Raw genomic sequence first — 6,918 nt, forward strand, 5'->3', positions numbered from 1 at the left:
AAGCTAACTTTAATTTTACAAGGGAATTGCTATATTCTCATGATGAGACTATGAGAATAGTTTACAGACCATGAGAGTAGTTTACAGATTAATTTTTCAATAAGCTAAAAACTAGTTAGTTAAACATGTAGAGTTGGAGGCTTGGAGCAATAGGTGATCCACAAAAAATTAACATCTATTTTTTGAACATTAGAAAAACTCAATATGTTTAATATAATTGAAGGATTATGCAATCAAAAAAGATCAAAGACGTGGAAAACCTTTAGATGGGGGATTTTGACTGGTGAATAAAATTCAGCCCCTTTTAATCGATTTTTTAGAAACAAAATATTATGAAATTTTCAAATAGCAATAACTATAGTATTTTCTAAAAATGCATATATAATTTTATAACTTTTATATCAATATTATTATAATTATACTGTTGTTTTGATATAATCTTTATATATAATCTCTGTCTAATCTATAGAAAATCAGTTATTGTATTTTCTCTTTTTGATCCATACACTACATATTGGGCAAAACGAAGTCATAGACATAAGAGGGGAAGGTGTTAAATGTGTGACACGAGTTATTGAGCACAATTATATTTCTTTCAGGGAAGCGGCACTACCCCGACCAGTTGTATCTGTAGAACGTTACGGCCTTCTTCATTATCATGCACCTCAACGACTCGTCCAGACAACAATGACTAGCATAACAACATCCATTGGGCTAGGAAGCCCCCTTTTGAACCTAATGGCAAACTATTCCAGTGACATGGTCTTTGCCTTCTTGGTCAAAACGATACGGGATATCAGCCCGTGACACTATTCTTGATGTGTGTTAAACCAACTAGTTTTATTCCTACTTTTAAATTGTAAATTAATCACACAAAAGGTAGTGGACCTTTCAATTGGTGGTATAGATCTAGTAAGCAGGGTATCGAACTCAGGGAACGACAATTAAACTAATTACTAAAATTATCTAAAAAATAACAAATAATAAAAGAGGGGTTTTCTCAAGTTTTACAAGACTAGAAACTTATTAATAGTTAAACTAAATAACTAACAGCTAAGCAATCAAAGACCAACTAATTGGCCTCCAAGGGTTCATCTATATGCTAGGGTATCGGGCAGGAATGCCCTTTATATAGATTTTCAAAAAACAGAGGTGACTCGTCGAGTCCAGTGACCTAGTCGGGGAGTCCGTCACTTAAAACCCGTGTACGGCAAGTCAGCGACTCCAGAATCGCGAAAGTTTGACGTGACTCAAAAAAGATATTAGGTAAGAGTAAACTTGATTTCGCCTTGATTCTCCCTAAAATTGAATGTAGGGTTGATTCCTTCGCTTCCCACGCTCCATCAGCACCTTTAGTTGATAATTGGCCTCCAAGGGTTCATCTATATGCTAGGGTATCGGGCAGGAATGCCCTTTATATAGATTTTCAAAAAACAGAGGTGACTCGTCGAGTCTAGTGACCTACTCGGCGAGTCTGTCACTTAAAACCCGTGTACGACAAGTCAGCGACTCCAGAATCGCGAAAGTTTGGCGTGACTCAAAAAAGATATTAGGTAAGAGTAAACTTGTTTTTGCCTTGATTCTCCTTAAAATTGAATGTAGGGTTGATTCCTTCGCTTCCCACGCTCCAACAACACCTTTAGTCGATAATTGGGCTCCAAGGGTTCATCTATATGCTAGGGTATCGGGCAGGAATGCCCTTTATATAGATTTTCAAAAAACATAGGTGACTCATCGAGTCCAGTGACCTACTCGGCTAGTCCGTCACTTAAAACCTGTGTACGGCAAGTCAGCTACTCCAGAATCGCGAAAGTTTGAAGTGACTCGTCGAGTTGAGGCCCAAATCATCGAGTATGTTCGGAATCAACATTTTCTCAAAACACGAAAGTCGTTCGAAATTTTTTCTAGTTTTCAGAACATTTTGAATCTTATCAATTGGAGTTACGGTTCATGAGATATGATCAAAACACTGACGAGGGGTCAACTTGTCCAGCAACATCCTTCTTTCTTCAAAATCCAAGATCCAAGCCTCCAATCGCTAGTTCCGCTTCCTTTTCCATCTGAGCATGTCATTGTTGCTGAAAAATGAAATTATAAACTAATTAAGCACCTTTTGTTCACTAATTAAAATAAAATCAACATAAAGTATTAAGATAATGCATGAAATTTTATAACTAAATATGTCCATATCAAAATACCCCACACTTAGGCCTTAATTACCCTTAACCAGTCATTTATGGATAAAAAATGAAGATTGAAATAGGAAAATCCTAAATAAAACCTAAAAAAATGAAAACTAAAATGGAAAAAAGAAAGGAAAAGCAAACTCTTTTGACAGGTTGCCTCCCGTTAAGCGCTTCTTTTTTAGGAGTTGTTAGTTGGACTCCATCTTGCTTACGTTGTTGATGCTTCCTCCATGAGGCTCTCCTTCTTCAACCTTTATACTTTGTATTTCATCTTGTAAATATGGATTTTCCTTTTATAAGCCTTCTTCAAATCTTTCTTTCTCTTTTTCATAGCACTCTCTTCAGCTTTACGCTTCACTCTTTTACCATGCTTGTTCCTCCCTATTCCTTCCTTGCTTGTCTTTTTGTTCATTGTAGAATCCGGTGTTGTGAAAGTTAACACTTCAAATTTAGTAGAGACAATGGCTCGAGTCTTGGTCCTTTTTCTTTAGGTCAACACTTCTTCTTGATCTAGCATTGGTGATTCAATTGGAAAATGGTGGTTACCATTATTACAAGCTTTGGGATCTCTTTCATCTTTTGAACTTCCATGATCCTTATCTCGGATAAACTCATCACCTCCCATGATTGCTTCAAGAAGTGCCAAATGTGCATTCCCAACATCTTCGATATCCTTATTTTCCTCAAGAAGGTTCTCAAAGTGATCAGGTAAAAGTTGGACATCTGATTCAGTAAGGGTACTAATGGGTTGTAGAGTAAAAATTGCACCATAATTAAAATTTTCAAATGTACTCGTCGTGTCAGCAGGTACAACTCGACGAGTGGATGAATTAGCACTTTTTATGCTTTCTTGATAATCAGCTTCCTTGATTAACCTCTCTATCTCCTCCAACACTCCCTTGGTATTAGAAGTATCCTCCAAAGATAACAAGAATTTATTTGGATCGCTTTCTTGCAAATATGCAAGCTCCTTTTCTAACAATTCATCATCCAAATCTAGTAACGAAACCTTTTCTTCTCTCGACCCTCTTGCTTATCTTTTTGCTCAGTTTCAAAACTACCGATTCATCCCACACTCTTAATGTTAGCGTAGATTCACGCATATCTATCAAAGCACAAGCGGTATTCAAAAATGGTCGCCCAAGGATGATTGGTACTTTATGATCCTCCTCTATATCCAAAATTATGAAGTCAACCAGAAATACCAACTTATCAACCTTAATAAGAAGGTCTTCACACACTCCCATTAGATGTATTATTGTCTTGTCGACTAAGTGGATCTTCATGTGAATAGATTTTGGAAGCGGGAGGTTTAGCTTTTGTGCGAAAGAATATGGCATAATGTTAAGATTTTCCCCCCGAATCAGTCAATGCTCGTGTAGTCATGATGTTCCCAAATTTGCAAGGCACGGTTATGCTTTCCGGATCACCCTTATTTTCTGGCAATTCATTCAGCAATACTTCAACAACTGCTTCCATATTTTGTCTAGTAGTAAAAAGGCTCTTAAGAAAAGTTGCATACTTAGGCATTTGAAGTATGATTTCAACAAATGCAATGTTCACTTGGAGGGTCCTCACTTGCTCCATAAATCTTCTATACCGTTGATTCTACTCATCTGGTTTGGCTCGGATCGGAAATGGCAAAGGGGGGCCTGTAAGGTTTTAAAAGAGAATGTTTTTTCTCATCAGCTATCGAACTCGTCGAGTCCATGCTATCGACTCGGCGAGTCGGGTTGCGTTTGCTCGATTTCCATTCAATTGTCTCTTCTGTTTGCACCTTATTAGGGTTCTTCTAAATAGAAGTTAGAGGAGTGAAAATTTTGTCAGAATGAGTGGTTATCACATTTAGATGCGCCACTTTTGGATTTTGTTCAGTATTGCTGGGAAGTTCACCAAGTGTTCTTTGATTGATTTGTTATGCAAGCTGACCTATCTATTTTTCAATGTTATGAATGGAGGCTTGCTGATTCCTAAGCAAAATTTGTTGATCTTTCATCATAACTTGATGATCCTTAAGCATTATTCGTTGCTCCTTCAATTCAATGTTAGTATCATTTTGCCTTTTCTAGGACACAGCTACAAACCTTGTGAACATCTCCTCCAAATCAGCTCTCTTTTCCATAACCAGTTCCTTCTTTTGATAGAAACCCCTTCCTTTTTTCTTGTATTTCTCCTCCTTTTCCTTTTTGTACTCATCATACGGGAGCCATTCCTTCTTGGGTTTCCGCCAATTTTCATCAAATCTATCAGCACTTGAATAACAAACTTGTGCCTTCCGGTTTCCATTCTCATCCAAATAACAATCTTTAGTGAGGTGAGGTCCTCTACAATTCTCACATCCTACCCGGATAGCGTGGATGGATTGGTCCATCTTAGTCATTCTTCAATCTAAACTCTTTAGTTTAGCCATCATTATCGTCATGCTATCGTTAACAGTGTTCACCACCCTGACTTACTTTATTCCTTGGATTATGATATTCTCTAGAGTGTTTAGAGAATTCCTCTATTAATTCCTTTATCAATGGGGGTGGCTTCTTTGTGAGTGGTCATTGCGAGTCAAGAAGCTGCCTTGTAGTCACATTTACTCCATCATAGAAAATGGATACTTCTTGTTGGCTATTAAGGTCGTGATGTGGGCAATTCCTTAGTAAGCCATTGTATCTCTCCCACGCCTCGTATAAGGACTCTCCAGCTTGTTGTTCGAAGTTGGCAACGGATTTCTTCAATTTGGCTATCTTTGAGGGAGGACAAAATTGATCAATGAAGTCTTCCTTCATTTTATCCCATGTAGTAATAGATCTTGGAGGTAATGATTTGAGACAATCCTTTGCAGCAACCTTGAATGTAACTAGAAGCATACGAAGCAGTTGGGTTTCGCGAGGCACAGTTGGAACATTAAAATAATCAGCTACATCGTTGACCTCACCCAAGTGTTTATAAGCATCTTCGTGATCTTTTCCGTAGAATGGCATCTCCTTTAGTTGAGAAAGTATGTGACCTTTAAGCTAAAAGTTGTCAGTTGCGGGAATTGCGGGTTGCACAAGTCCCGGGCCGGTATCATCACGTATTCTCTTCTTCCATTCTCCCATGGGAACTTCATTGATGTTATCCATGGGGTTAGCTAGTTCGCCTTCAAAGTCACTTTCTTCTTCGTATTCGGATTCGTAGTCGTATTCGAATTCGGCCTCTTTTGGATTATCTTCAATATTCTCTAACTTTCTTTCTTTGCTCTTTTGACTGTTTGTCTCTCCTGCCTTCTTGTTCTTTTTCTTCCCAAAAACTGTTTTCAAGTTCTTGAAGGGTGATTTCTTCGGTGTATTAGAACTTTCAACCTCCTTGCCTTTGTTTTTCCTTAAAGTGGATTATGGGTCTTCGTATGGAGGAACCAGGGGTGTGTTGGATCCTCTAGTCATGTAATACCTGCAAACAAAACAAGGAAAACGCGTAAAAAGAACAAAAAATAAAATAAAATTAAAGACGAAACTGTGAAACAACGATGGACTCGCCGAGTCGCTTCGATTGCACTCGGCGAGTTCAGAGCAAATTTAGAAAAATTACTAACTAATCTTCTAAAACAGAAAACTATAAAAAAATTATCCTACTAACTAAATTACCTAAGAAATAACTTTTTGCAAGATAAATCTCACACAAATGATCGATAAAACTAGAAATTAGTGTTAATTTTTGAACTGTTCCCCGACAACGGCGCCAAAAACTTGATGTGTGTTAAACCAACTAGTTTTATTCCTACTTATAAATTGTAAATTAATCACACAAAAGGCAGTGGATCTGTCAATTGGTGGTATAGATCTAGTAAGCAGGGTATCGAACTCAGGGAACAACAATTAAACTAATTACTAAAATTATCTAAAAAATAAAAAATAATAAAAGAGGGGTTTTCTCTAGTTTTACAAGACTAGAAACTTACTAACAGTTAAACTAAATAACTAACTAACAACTAAGGAAGCAAAGACCAACTAAATTCAATATCTAAAGGCACTTCTGTTCAGGTTCGACTCAATTGATCCTATGGTTGATTTAATGGTAATAGTGCAATGGATTAATCTTTTATTGGCTACCGATTCAGGTGATTAGATTCACATTCGCTATCGCTAATCCTTAGAAAATAAACTAATTCAAGCAGTGGACAGATGTCTAAATTAATTATTTCTCTATGTTATTGATTCGGGTTAAATAAGACTTGTAATGGTTAATCAAATTAATAATTCAATTTGCCTCTTGTTGTTGGTTTATCAAACAAGCTCACACATTAAATTACCTATTCTCAAATTAATCCTAGTTTCACATTCGCTAATGCTAGGCACATAATAAAGTGTTCACATAAATCACATGAGGTAAACAATTAAGAGATGTTCATGCAGCCTAATTGCCTTCCTATTAACATAAAATAGTTATGGTTAATGCATAAGGATCTTTAACAAGCTTAATTTAACAAAATCACCAATTTAAAGTTAATCCTACCATTAATCAAACCATAGTCTCAAAATTGTCTTACCCAAACAGAAGCTAAAAAGTTTAGCTCATGATTAGGGCAGTAGAAAGTCAAAAACAAAATTTAATAACATAAACATGGTTTAGGTACTAAATCTAGTTAAGAGGAATTGAATTATGATTTAATTACTCTTCAAAATTGGATTTGGGCTGGATCTTCACTCCTCCATATGCCTCTCTTCGCTCTGAATCGCGGCTCCTCTCTCTAGTGTTCTCCGAA

General features: G+C 36.7%; 1 non-coding gene across 1 annotated transcript; it reads left to right on the forward strand.

Moving 5' to 3' along the window:
- Positions 1-4,808: 4,808 nt before the first annotated feature.
- Positions 4,809-4,915, forward strand: LOC145003641 (small nucleolar RNA R71). Its single transcript, XR_013662093.1, has one exon. It is a non-coding gene; the product is annotated as a small nucleolar RNA R71 (small nucleolar RNA).
- Positions 4,916-6,918: the final 2,003 nt, after the last annotated feature.

The sequence above is a fragment of the Lactuca saligna genome, chromosome 6, assembly GCF_052625555.1.
Source record: "Lactuca saligna cultivar CGN05327 chromosome 6, ASM5262555v1, whole genome shotgun sequence".
Taxonomy (NCBI): domain Eukaryota; kingdom Viridiplantae; phylum Streptophyta; class Magnoliopsida; order Asterales; family Asteraceae; genus Lactuca; species Lactuca saligna.